Here is a 13,874-nt window from a genome sequence, read left to right as displayed (position 1 = left end):
GAGGTAATATCCAACACAGAATGAGCTAAAAAACATGGAGCTGATCGAGATGGGCCCAGTAATGAATGCATGAATTTTCAGAGGGGAAGGCCAAGCTGTAATTCCTTGCAAAGGGAAAACCACAGAAGCTTTCCAAGAGATTTTACAGTCCTTTTCTAATTGTTCCTTTTTTCAACATCATTATGCAACCTCCGTGTGCTTTCCTGCTTCTCTACCCCCCTTTATTTCACCCATTCTCCCCCCACCAACTTCTTCTAAATGCTCTGAGGCAGCTCCTTTAAGACAGCCAGAAATACAGTGCAGATTTTTCTCTCCTCCTCCTCCTCCTCTCAGTTTAAACTGCCCAAATCTTTCCGGTGAAGAAGCATTGCCCAAAATCTGCTCGCTATTCAAGCAGCCCTGGCAATGACAAGCAGCACTTCATGAATCATCTGTTATATATTGCCTTATCAACACGGTCCATTGCAGGAGAAAGTAAACCTGGCCCACTTTGGCCTTGTGCACAACACAATCAAAATGCAAGTGGCATTAATTACAGGAGGGCTCTGAGGAGTTCCCTCATCCAAGGATCCAATATGGGATATATATACATATATGTGTGTGTGTGTGTGTATATACATATATATATGTATATGTATGTATTTGAGACAACCTAAATCGACCCAAGATGCTAACAGCCATTTCTTCTCCCACCACACACAGCTTTTACTTTAATATTTTAAAAGACTGTTCACCCTTTTACTGGTTACCAATATTGCCACATTTCTAATCATTAAAGCAGACAGCTGTTTGTCAGCTTCAGCTATTTCAGGCAAACACACATATTTTTATGGGGTTTTTTCCCCCCAAGCTCAGCAAGTGAGGGGGACCTTGCACTGCTCTGTGTCCTTGCATGGCTGTGGAGCATTGGCATGCCTGGACAGGGGAAGCTGGAAGCAAAGGTAAATGGAAGGGAGAAGCTGTCCATGAGGGAAGGGGGCTCAAAAGTGAAAAGCAATTGTGAATTCAGTGACAAGACAAATCCCATTGGCTTCTCTGCCCAGTGGAACACATCCTTACAAAAACACAAACTCAAGGGGTTCCAGCCAGCAAGGCTCTGATAAAATCTAAACCCATGTAGACTTGTTAGCGGGATTGAAAAAGAGGATGGAAAAGTGATGGGAAAACTGGAAACAAGCTAAAGGTGAACTGGCAGAGCAATGAAGTAGAATGTGACACCACTGAAGAAGCCAGCAAGAAGAATACTTGGCAAATATTTAACAAATGTCCTTACCAGTGGCCCAATAAAATGTTCAATTAATATTTCCTTGTGGTTTGGGACAAGCTCTGCCATTTGAAACAGGCCAGCAACAGATCCCACTGAGCAAATAAACTCCTTTGTGTATACTCAACCACGGGTACGAGACGAGTGAAATACACTCCCAAGAGCTGGGGTTCAGAGTTTTTTTATATATAAATATAAACACATAATGCCAAGGAGTGCACAAACACTTCCTTAGCTGGAAGAGGACACCAAAGAAGTGTTTTAACCCCAAGGTTAGGCTGGCACAGCTGGGCAGTGAGCACTCAGGTTCACAGAGGGAACAGTGTGGCATACCAGCATGAGGGGAACCTGGAAGATGAAGGAAAACTCCTGAAATATTTGATTTATCCCAACTTATGTATTTATGGGCAAGCTAGCCTCAACACCTCGTTTGCAAGGTGTTTGGGCACTCCAGGTATAGACAGTCTGCAGCTTCCCCTGATTTGAAACCTGCAAGCAAACCTCGAGGACAAGTTTCAGGTACTGCAGCAAGTTTCTGGATGACAGATACACCTTAAGCTGGCTTTAAAAAGTCTATTCCCCAGAAAGCACAAAACATTTGAAAGAGAGATAAAGAGAGCACACTGAGCTAAACCCACAGGCAATTTTAACCTTTGTTTTGAACCAGTCCTGCTCCTCACCCCTGCAGCCCCACTGGGCAAGGAAGGGGTTTAAGGTTGAAGACCCAACTCCAGATGTTCAGCAGGCTATAAACAAGCAGCTCCTGTGCTTCCACCTCTGCCTATGGGAGGAAGGAATCCCCCCTGGGAGGGTGGGCAGGCCCTGGCACAGGGTGCCCAGAGCAGGTGTGGCTGCCCTTGGATCCCTGGAAGTGCCCAAGGCCAGGCTGGACAGGGCTTGGAGCAGCCTGGGACAGTGGGAGGTGTCCCCGCCATGGCAGGGGGTGGGATGGGCTTTAAGGATTTAAGGTCCCTCCCAACCCCAACCATTCCATGATTGTATGGCCAGGAGAAGAACAGGCACTGACCATGGGGGCTGCAGCTCAAGCTGCTGCTCTCCAGGAGTGGGCAAAGCACAAAGCTGGCACGTCACAGGCTGGTGCTGAAAGCAGAACCTGACAATTTGGGCAAAGCCTCCACCAAAAATCATCCCTCAGCTAACACAGGTCCATGGGACGTGCAAACCTTCCCAGTCCAGATGCTCCAAGGGCTCAGGAGGCAATCTGGAGTTCAAGCCCTAAAGATTTGGGCAAAACATGTTTCTTCAAAACAACCTACTGCCATCTACACCCACCTAAATATCTCCTATCAGGTCCTGCTACCAGGTAACTTCTTCAGGAGTTCATCTATCCCCAGGTGTATGTAAACACATCACTACCAGTTTAAGAAAAACCCCTCATTCTTGTATTTACCCTTTCCTGCTGTTACTGCACTGCTGGTTTTTATCTTTTCTGCATTACTGGGACGTTGCCTGTGAAACATAAGCACAGCAGAGAGCTGCATCTTCACCAACATAAAGATTATGCACGAAACTATCCTTACTGTTCTCATCCACTCTTGGAATGGTTTGGGTGAAAAGGGACGTTAAAGGCCATCCAGTCCCACCCCTCTGCTATGGGCAGGGACACTTCCCCTAACCCAGGTTGCTCCAAGCCCTCTCCAACCTAACTTTTCCTTCTTTCTTTTCCCGGTGATTCACCATCAAAAGGCAAGGAAGAAAGTGAAACTAATTTCCACTATGGAGGCCACTGGCATCCCACACCAGGACCTGCGTCTCCCCCACCTGTTATCTCCCACCCTGGAAACTCCCTGGCCTTCTCAAGAACTTGGTAACTCACACCTGGCAGCTCTCTTCTGCTTTAGGGTAGTCCATTTAGGAGATTTTAGGAGGTGGCAGCACACAGACACAGGCTGCCCACCAGACATCTCCTCCCATGGGAACACGAGCTTTTCATGCCACCCGTGTGCCTTCCTTCCACGTCTCCATCCCGCTGAGCAAATGACAAATTCTTCTGGTGTTCTGAGCTGATTTTCAAAATGCTTTCTCTAATCTGTCTCCTTTCTAAAGCTAAGTCCCGAAGCAAAACAAACAAACAAAAAAACAGCGTGGCTAAGTTAAAATTGTGAAGATTTAAAGGTAATTTTTCCCTAAGTTTAGACCACCAAGGGCACAGCTTAATATCAACACCGGGAATCTGTCAGATGCACATGCTAAGACACGCCATCCAAGGACGGAGGGGAAAAAGCAGAGAATCCTGGAAAGCTGCATCTTCCACATTTCACTTTACCCAGAAAATCTGCAGTCACTAAAACTTACTCTAACTGGGTGGCATTTTACATTTCCAAATGTAATTGAGTGAGCGTGTTGCCATGGCGACAGCAGGGTTCTGCAATAACTTTGTTGCCTTGTAATTGCTGTATATTTGTATACAAGCAGCTGAGCTTTCTTTAATTCAATGCCCTCAACTCTTCCAGCGAGGCTGTGGAGCGACGGCGGCAGCTTTTTAGGCTGAGAACTCTCAACAGTGGTGCTGGAAACATCAGAAACGATTAAAACTCAGCGCCGCGACCGACCGCATTACACACACAGAGAAAAAAAAACCCACCAGGAAACCCGGCCAAGAACCAGATTATTATATAAACTTCAGAGCTCCTTAGCTTTTCAAAATGTTGCCGTTGCAACGACAACAACAACAAACAAGAAAAAAAAGCACGATTCAGATAATTAACTCCAGGTAGATTTGGCAACGAGCGGAGCACTTTGAGGGCAGGGAATAAATGCAGCACGAGTCCCATTTATTGACAGGGCACAGTACCAGTAAACCAAAACGCGTTGGCCGGGGGATTATTCCCTCGCTGTGGCTCCAGAACAGCGCTTGCTCCATCTCCCCGGCCTCCAAGCAGCGCTGTGAGGACAAGGGGATGCAGCTGTGGGCAAGGAGCGCGGCACCGATCTGCCTGGTGGGGAAGAAGCGGCAAGACGGGAGAGAGCCAAAGCCTCGCCGCACGCCCCATCCATCCCAGGGTTTTACAAGGCATTTTCACACCCTGAATCCACCCACACCTTCCCGACACAGATCCCCACTCCTTGGGAGCGTTTTCAGAGCTGCAATCCAGCCCGGAATATGAGGCAAGGCTGGAACACGAAATCCTCCCGTACGGGCGTTAGCGGCGACGAGCCCGATTTATGCAAATCTGCCAAAACAACCTATTGACAGGCAAAACCCCCCAAACCCAGCGCCTTCCCCTGCCGCCGAGTGGGCGCGCAACACAATTACGCAAGTGCTTTGAGCGAAGGGCAGGTTCCCTTTCCCTCCAGCCGCTGCCCAGCGCCGAGCACTGACAGCGTCCAATAATTGTTATGTAAATCCATCTGCTCGGCCGGGCTGTCACCGACACCCCGGGGAGCACAGCTGGCCCGGCGGGCAGCATTTCGGGGCAGCGCGGGGACCGCGCAGCATCTTCCCCTGATAAATCCCTGCAGCAAAACCCACACGCGGCTGCCGGGCAACACCTCCCTCTCGCCGCGCTCCTCCGCCAGCCCCAAAGCTCGGCTTTTTCTGCTTCATTTCGCCCCGCGCAAGCCAAGCCTCGAGGTTTCGCCGCGGCACACGTGGTGCATCCCCCCCGGAACCCCCAAAAACGGAGTTCTGCCGGCGAGGCTGCAGCCCTGGGCCTCGGACCCGTGATTGCCACCGCCGGGCTCCCCGAGAGCGCCGCGCTGCCGAGGGCAGCACCCCCCGTTTGCTCCTCCCGGGCACAGAAAAAGCCATTTTGGGGCTTTTCTGCCAGCAGGAGGTGAGTGCCGCGGGGCCCGAGCCCGAGAGCCCAGGGGTGCGAGGCGAGAGGACGCAAACTTTCCCCAAGTCCCGCGTTATTCCAAGGATAAGGACGAGGGAAGGAGGCGCGGGGGAAAGAGGATGGAAGAACCGACCCCGGGCCGCGGCCCGCCCGGCGCCGCAGGGCCTCGCCGCGGGCGTCGCCCCCGCCGCAGGGCCGCGCCCGCCCCGCCGAGCCGCGGGGCCGGGCCCCTGTGCGGCGCTGCCCGCGGCCCGCCGCTCGCTCACCCCGCCGGTCACTCACCGCTGCCCGCATCGCCTCGCCTCGCCCCGCACCGACCGAGCGCCGCCGCCGCCGCCGCCGGGGGGACGAGGCGGAGCCGCGGCCGCCCGGGAGGGGCGGGGCGAGTCCGGGGGGCGGGGCTGCAGGCGCCTGAGGCCCCGCCCGCCCCATTCACAAAAAATCGGAGTCCCGCGCGCTGAGTGGGCGGCAGCGCTGCCCGTCACGCCCCCCGCGCCCCGCCCACCGCGCCCGCCGCGCCCGGGCCGGGCCGATGGCGCGCGGAGGCCCCGCCCCGCCCGGCGCGCCGCCCAATCAGCGCGCGGCCTGGGACGCCGCGCGGCTCAAATCCGCCCGCCACCAGCGCGCGGGCGCTTGCGATTGGCCGCGCCAGCTGCCCGTCACCTCCCCCTCCCACGGCCGCGGCGCAGCGGCGACCAGCGGCCCCCGGGAGCGGCCCCGCCGCGCCGCCAGCCCGCCGGGCGGGGAGGCGAGCGGCCTTAAAGGGCCCGCACCGCGGGCAGCCCGGGCGCGGCGGCGGGGGTGGCGCGGCTAGGCGGCGACGGAGCGCCGCGTACTGACCTGGGCGGCGGGCGAGGCGGGGACGCTGCGCGGCGATGGCCCCCCCGGCGCGGAGCGCGCCACCGACGGACTCAGCCCGTGACGGGTTCCGCCATCTTGGAAATTTTTTTAGATGGGGAGTCACGTGGTGCGACCATTTTTTCCCCGCGGCCAATCACCGGGCGCGGGTTATTTATAGCCGCGCGGGGGAAGGGGACCAATCGGGCCCCGCCCCGCGCGCCCCGGCCACGCCCCGTGGCGCGCGGCCCGTCGCCATGGCGACCGGGGGGCGGGGCAGGGGCCGCCATGTTGGCCCCGAGCCCGCGGCCCCGCTGGGATCGGGGATGGGGATGGGGATGGGGATGGGGATGGGGATGGGGATGGGGATGGGGATCGGGATCGGGATCGGGGACCGGGTTCCTGACCCGCAGCCCCAGGGGCCACAGCAGCTGCGATCCGTGCCGTGTAGACGATATTGCGGTAAAACGTGGAACTTTGGAGTGTTTTTACGCCCCGGGTTTCTGCAGCCGCGGTCTCGCTCCCTCATGGGCCGTTCTGTTTTCCGGCAGGTACCGCCTGTAACAGCGAACGGCTGAGGCGAGGGGCGAACGACAGAAAGGGCAGGGCATGGCTCAACATCTGTGCTTGAGTTACCGAAAGGAAATAAGGAAATAAAAAGTTTTCCGGCAATGCTTCCCTCTACCCCCGTTTTCGCAGCAATCGATTGATTGATTTTTGAGTTGTACGTGGAATTACCCCGTTGAACTGACCCGTCTCGCTTCACTGGTGCTTTGTTGATTCACGCAGTGGCCAAAACTCCCCCGAGTCCTGCTCCCAGACAGTCCAGATGATGGGAAGGAAAATATTTCAGTGTTGGGTGCAAGAAGTTCATCCTGTGGGACACAATCGGTGGGAACACCCCAGCGGCGATGTGTTACCCCATTATTTCTGTTTCCCAGAGAAGCTGCGGCTGCCCCTGGATCCCCGCAATTGTCCAAGGCCAGGCTGGACAGGGCTTGGAGCACCCGGGGATAGTGGAAAGGAGATTTCCTGCTAAGCTTCCGAGTTTCTTCCCATCCTTGCCTAAGGCAAGCTGAAACATGACATTCCTTGTTTGCAGGCAGCCATCCCAGCACGCTTCTGGTGGGTTTGATTAATTGGCTCTTGCTAAATTGTTTTTAAAACTTACAGATTTCCCTTATAGCAAAAAAGAAAAAAAAAATTTAAAAAAATAAATGAACTCCTGTCATTCAGCCATCTGGAATTATATAAATTCTGGGACCTGATGGGAATTGCTAACAACTTTGTCCCTCTCTCAAATTCTGCATATATGTGGTAGTATATAAACACTGCTCCTTTTCTCTTTTACCTTTTTGGACATATTTACCACCTGTGTTTTCATTTGGAAGGGCCACCCTTACAAAAACCCTTGGCACATTGATCCAATCCTTAAAGTTTTGGGTTTTTTTCCCACGCTGTCGACAGGCTCCCAGGAAATGGTGACATTTCCCTGGAATGCACACCTGAGAGCACCATTGGCATTAAGAGCGCCCCTTCTGCCTGAAGCCAAAGCCCTTTTTGTTTCATTTGCAGCTTCTTGGGGCTCCTGGGCTTGTTTGTTATTCTTTGGCTCTGAGGTTTCACACGGTTGTTCTGCCCTCTTCATTGGGGCCAGCTCGGATGGATGGGGGAATGTGTGCATCAATAACCTCCCGAATGATTTCTGGGTGCCAGGGGACCTGGGGGTGGAAGGGCTTCAGGGCCAGAGGGTTACCAAGGCGGGGCAATATTTGCCAAGGCAACAGGTCTGCTGCTGGTGGCTAGTGCAGGGCAGGGTGTCTGCCCTCCCCTGTGGTCCCCATTTCTGCTCCAGCCGTGGGGGGATTTGGTCCCAAACCCTTTAAACATGGCTTACAACCAAGCCAGCTGCCTTCCCTCGCTGCACTGCTGGAGCAGTTTGGAAACAGGAAATGAGAGGAGAGAACTGTGCCCTGGAAGTTGCCATGGAGTGGAAGTTCTACCTTCAGGTTTTGATTGATGCTGTACCTGTGGCTGTGGGTGTGAGTACGTGTCTCTATTAATACCCAGTCTAGGCTAACCTCTGCATAATGGCAGAAAATTAAACCTTTGTCGTTGCTCGTAGACCTCAGAGATTCACAAGGGAAAGGCTTCTTGCTGTATGTAAAATCCAACATATTTGCTATAGCTGTATATAGTCTGTTTTTACTGTATTTGGGGCTGAAAAACTTACTCAGAAGCCTGTTGGAGCAAAAAATAAAAATCTAAAATAAAAACCAACACCCTGGCAGAGCTAATTCATAAAGATTTAAATAAAAAGCAATTACAGAACTTCCCGCCTACCTCCACCTCATCTTTAGCTGAACTCCTTGTTTGTCAGGAATTATTCCATTTTTTATGTTCTCAAGCAGGAAACAGCCATCACAACACTCCAGCTAATTTCCCTCACTAGTCACAGAGAGCTGCTGAAAGTAAAAGAGGGTGCATCAACTTTCCACTCAAACCCTGCCACTCCACAGGCTAAAAAAAAGGAGGAGAGAGTTAGGAGGAGAGCCAGCAGGAACTTCCTCTGGAGCCTAGACACCAAAGATCCACTCCAAGTGGCAGCGCCATTGGGTCCTTAGAGAAAAGTCAGGCCCAGGCACAATTTCCAACCTGCTGATGGTTCCCTCTTCTTCCTCCTGATCATTCAGTCTCCACCACTGACCTCCCCTGGTTTTCCTGTCCCCCCCATCACCCTCCTGTTCTTTGTCTCCCACTCCCTGTTCTCTACCTGTCCCACTGGTTTAGTCCTTTTTGCCACCAAAAGGAAAACCCCATCAAACCCACACAGCTCAGAGCACAGCTCTGATGGGACAGGGAATGTTACATTTACGGTGCCCCCTCCTGTGTTTTCCTGCAGCACACCTTTCATTGGGGAGTTTTGTTCTGTTCTTAGTGGTTTATCAATCCTGGTGAGTTTGGCTTCGGCTGGAACTCCTCGTTCTCTCCTCACAGCTCACTGTGAGCCAGAACAAGGTGGTTCTCCTCCACTTCTGAGCCCCCCACGCCTGTGCTTGGCTGCAGGAGCTGCTTCCCAGCTTGTCTGCACACCCCACACTTCATCAAGTCTGCAGCACTCAGGGCCTGGAGAGCTGAAATCCTCAAGCAGTGAGAGCCAAACTCTTAGAAACAAGTTATTGCTGTTGTTTTGGGCAAAATCAAGTCCCTGTCCCCTGCCTGGGGGGGAAAACAAGCAGGTGAAGTTCAAAATGGAGGTCACAAATGTAAAGTTTGCTTTCTTCTCTGTATTTACACTTTATTTTTGCTGATGGAGATACACTGGATTGTTATGGCAGTCATTTTACAAGGACTGAGTACAATACACCTTTGAAATAAAACTGCTTGTTCAAGTTTGGTTTCAGTATTTTTCTGGATTTCTATCAACTACCTATTTGTTTAGCAGCTATGCTCTCAACTATGTTATGGAATATCCTGACTTGGAAGGGATCCACAAGGATCATCATTCCTACTGCAGAGAGAAAAATTATTCTGTGGCCATTACAAACCACTGCCCAAAAGTTCTTACAGTGTCATCATTCCTCCAAATTAAACTAAGAATTAAGAATATGAAAGAAATCTCTTTTCACCCTCAACTGTTTTGGGTTTTTTTTTTTTTGTTTGGGTTTTTTTTTTTTTTTTTTTTTTTGGTTCAGTCAATTTTAGCAGAACATTAAGGTTTAAATTGAGATAACAAGCAGAAATAAGTCTAAAATGAGTATGGAATCTTTGTGAGATTGAGGCTAGAAAAACTGTTGGATATGCTTAATTTATCAGCACTCATATTCTGATTCTTAATATTAAAAATAAGGGAAATGTGTATCTATTTATTATATTTACTTTCATCTATGGCAGCTGCTAGGAGAAAAGCGTGGGGTGTGTCTCTCTATAGTGGAAACCTTCAAGGAAATATTGATCCATTTTTCTATTCTGTCTCCTTCAACCAGGCAAAAAAAAAAAAAAAGGCATTTTCCAGGGTGAAAAACAATTAAAATCTAAATAAATGTAAGAAAAATATGACAAGGGGGGAAAAAATTTTTAAAAATAAGAAAAATAGAAATAAAAACATTTGCAGCCTGGCCCCTGGGTGTTGGTTTTACGTGAAGAGACTGACTTGCAGCTGAATGACGAGTAGGATATTTTTCTGCTGAAATATTGATAGCAGATTACACTAAACCACAAACTATCTCCAGAAAGCCCATCATTTCTAATCCTAATGGTGTTTTCTTTCCCTTGGCTGACTACTACATTCATGAGATGATGGCTTTATTCTATCTGGGGGAAAAACTTTTTACCATACAGCTAAATTAACTTGTCAAAAGACTTCAAACTTCGGAAGCTTTTACAGCCCGATTCAAAGCTATTATTCAGGATTGAATGAGAAGGCTGTGGACTGTAAAAGCTGGCAAAAAAAAAAAATTCAGCAGCATTCTGGAGTTGAATGGAGCGCTCACTTTTTGTTCAGGTTGTGTGTGTTTCATTGAGCTGTCTCGGAAAGAGCTGGATTTTTGTATTTTAAAGCAAAATGCTCCTTTCTGCTGCTCTGGAAGCTGTGACCCAGTCCATGCTCTTTCACACACACTTGGTTATATTTAGTTTGTGCCAACCTAAATAAGTGTCAACCAGCTTTCCAGAAACGTGGGGAGCACAAAAGAGAACGGCCAGCAGCTAAATTGAGGCAGAACGAGAACACAATTAGACTTATTTTTATCCTTTTCTTTTAAAATCAGATCACAGACTATCTTACAGTCAGCTACAGCTTTCTCATGCAAATAAAAATGCCTGGCTTCAGGAGCAGCAACTTTTAGATTTTGCAGACGAGGAGCAGCTGGCAGAGCTCATGCTTGGAGTCTTTCCTGCCGCGGATCCAATCTACTGTGGGACAGATCTGGAATAAAAAGCCAAGCCGACAATTGCAGCCCCCAGAAGGGAACCCAGGGCTCTCTGGGAGCGTGCAAACACATTCAGGATGTGGCAGGATGGGATCCACCGTGGATCCAGCACAGGGAGTGGCCTTGGTTCAGCTCTGAGTGCTCTGGATGCAGCTGCCTGGGGCTGCTCCACAGGGAACGCTGAACACAGGAGCAAGCCTTAAACACAGCTTCTCAGCAAGGCCTGCAGGGAGCTTCTGCCACCCACCAGGGACCCACAGCTCACTGTCCTGTTCAGAACCTGGACTGGAGTCCCTGGAGTGCTCGTGGAGATGCCCAGGGCCTGCAACATCTTGGGGTTCAGAGCACACCACCAGTGTACAGGAGATCCAAATGCACATCCCTCTTCTCCCTGCTGCGTTCCTCCTCCATGGCAGGGACACCTCCCACTGTCCCAGGCTGCTCCAAGCCCTGTTCAGCCTGGCCTTGGGCACTGCCAGGGATCCAGGGGCAGCCACAGCTGCTCTGGGCACCCTGTGCCAGGGCCTCACTGCCCCTATACTAAGGAATTTCCTTCTAAATCATCTTCCCATGATCTGAGCTTCCATGGGGTTTGAAGGAACCAGCACCAAGGTGTTTTAGAGCTTGGCAGCCCAGAAGTCACTTGACTGCTGCCTTCATCACAAGGTACCCAGATGATCTCACGGTTTTAAGCACTTGACACTACAGTAGCACTGATAGATATGTGTGCAGACAAAATTGCATGGACCTTTCAAATTCCCAACTATTCCCTCCTCTGTTTTGCTGCTGTAAGGATTGTTTAATCTCATTTCATGTGGGTCACAGCATTTCCTGAATACCAGTGTCTATTAAAAAGCACCTGTGCTTTGCATCTGACAAAACCTCAGCTGACCTGTTTTCCCTATGGCAAAACCAAAACCACGGTTTTGAATTGGAATCCACTAAAGCACTAAAACACCTCAAATTTTCTCTATCTGCTTATCAAGGAGCAAGGAATTTTTTCCTAATGCAAGCTCCTTAAATGTGATATCTTAAAAATTTGTGTTCCTTATGAGCACCTTCACCGAGTTCTTAAAAAGCATCAGAGCAGAGCAAGATGTGCCAGCAGCAGTGTCAGAATAGCACCAGTGGCATCAAAATAATGAGAGGAATGTCTGAAAAGTCTGAAGGGTTACACTCAGCCCCTGTTAAATAGCTGGGTGGGACTCTGGAATCCAGCCCTGATACCTTGTTTAATAGAAATGCAAGAGGTGAGTGCTGGCCCATTAATGATAAAGTTTAGAATGTATGAGGATGAGAGGTCAGAGGAGTCAAAACCTCTGCAGCCTTAGAAATGCCTGTGTGACTATAAAACACAGGCTGAAAGGAGAGCTACTTCCCCTCTTCCAGGGTCACAAGGCCTGTGAAAGACCAGGAGGTCCCTCTCCTTTTCTTCCACGAGGAAAAAAAGAAAGAAAAAAAGAGAGACTTCCCATTCTGCAAAAGAGCAGATCACAGAAACCCCATGGTTTCCTGGACTAGATCCAAGGACAGGACTGACAAGGATGGGATGGAAACTCAGATGGAAGAGTTGTTTTTAAAAAAGCAGCGAGGACATGTGGACCAGCCCAGAGCTGGAATGTGAGGAGCTGATACATGGATCAGTAACACTCACACTGCAGAGTGAGGGCTGAGTTCTCCTCCTTTTGGGAAAGGAAGGGTTTCCACAGGCTCCCCCAGAGGTGGTGCTGCAATGGGATGTGTGCAGCCTGGCAGTGGGATTGGTTTGGGATGTTCATTCCCACTGTGATCCAAGGAGCTGAGGCACGTGCACCTCCATTCATCCTCATCAGGAGCTGCTTGCCAGGTGACCTGTTGCACACTGAAGGCTGAGTTACCAGCAGAGCCTTTGTCTTGTATCAGGACGTGTTCTGCCCATGCACAGAGACCAAGGAGCAGCAATCATGTGGTGGCAAGTGTGGTGGGCCAGAACTGGGATGTGCTTGTGTGTAACTGCACAGGAGACAGAAGGTGTTGGGGCTTTTTTTCCCTGCTGGTCAAAGGAATCGTGGAATCCCCTCCATTCCACCCCCTGCCGTGGGCAGGGACACCTTGCACTATCCCAGGGTGCTCCAAGCCTGGCCTTGGCATTTCCAGGGATGGGCCAGCCACAGCTTCTCTGGGCACCCTGTGCCAGGGCCTCACCACCCTCAATGGGAAGAATTTCTTCCTCATGTGTAATCAAAATCTATCCTGCTTCAGTGGGAAGTGTTTCCCCTTGTCCTGGCACTGCAGGCCCTTGTCCCAAGTCCCTCTCCCTCTCTCCTGGAGCCTCTTTAGGCTAAAATGAGCTCTAAGCTCTCACCAGAACCTACTCCTTTCTCTCAGGGTGAGCACTCCCAGTGTGTCTCCAAAGGAAAGAACACTTTTTATCACCTTGCTGTTGGTAAAGCCAGACAAGTCTTTCAGGGGAGATTTCTTTCCAAATTATCCACAGTGCTGCAGATGCTCAGCTCTTTATTTTGGTTGTATATTTCAAAGAACAATTTCTCTAGCAAACAGTGCAACAGCTGTGGCTGATAAAACTCCTGGGTGCCATCATTATCCTTTTTCCTGATAGGGACCTGTCACAGATTTACCATCAAGTTTTGGCTTGGAGGCTGGTGCTCTGCAGCCAGCCAAAAATAAAATGGAGCTGGATAAGCCTTAACACAACAAAAGAAGAATTTTCGAGGTTGGAAAACTACTGGAGCTGCAATTATCAGAGCAGAGGAAGGAGCTGTGTCCAACACAGGTACGAGAATATAGTTTGGATGTGACAGGGATCTGCAGTGACACATTCTCCTGTGCATGGCCATAGGGATCTTACCACAGGACTGAGGATTTTGGAAGGTGGGCTCCTGTGCCATCATGAAAGAAGAAGTTTTCTGAAGATCTCTCACATATTTCCAAAGTTGTTATTCTCTCAAATCAAATGTAAGCCTTCTCCTCATTCCAGACTAAGAAAGATCACAGGTGAATGCTGCCAGGGAAATTAAAAACTGACTTAAGACAGCTTTGCTT

General features: G+C 50.4%; 1 protein-coding gene and 1 long non-coding RNA gene across 7 annotated transcripts in view; one reads left to right on the top strand and one right to left on the bottom strand.

The window, feature by feature from the left end:
* Positions 1–6,043, bottom strand: part of HDAC4 (histone deacetylase 4) — a 179,583-nt gene extending 173,540 nt beyond the window's left edge. For 4 of the 6 annotated variants that reach the window (XM_059868354.1, XM_059868357.1, XM_059868356.1 and 1 more), the window contains exon 1: positions 5,905–6,043. The gene's annotated coding sequence lies outside the window, so the exon portion shown is untranslated. Of the gene's footprint in view, positions 1–5,346; positions 5,458–5,904 lie in introns of those variants that run through there. The other 2 variants (XM_059868355.1, XM_059868359.1) reach the window with 1 other exon arrangement.
* On the top strand, positions 5,897–6,585 carry LOC132338616 (uncharacterized). The gene is made up of 2 exons (XR_009489497.1): positions 5,897–6,031; positions 6,453–6,585. It is a non-coding gene; the product is annotated as an uncharacterized LOC132338616 (long non-coding RNA).
* Positions 6,586–13,874: the final 7,289 nt, after the last annotated feature.

Source organism: Haemorhous mexicanus, chromosome 26 (assembly GCF_027477595.1).
Source record: "Haemorhous mexicanus isolate bHaeMex1 chromosome 26, bHaeMex1.pri, whole genome shotgun sequence".
Classification (NCBI taxonomy): domain Eukaryota; kingdom Metazoa; phylum Chordata; class Aves; order Passeriformes; family Fringillidae; genus Haemorhous; species Haemorhous mexicanus.
The sequence above is the reverse complement of the archived record's forward strand: the minus strand, read 5'-3'. Positions and strand labels throughout refer to the sequence as shown.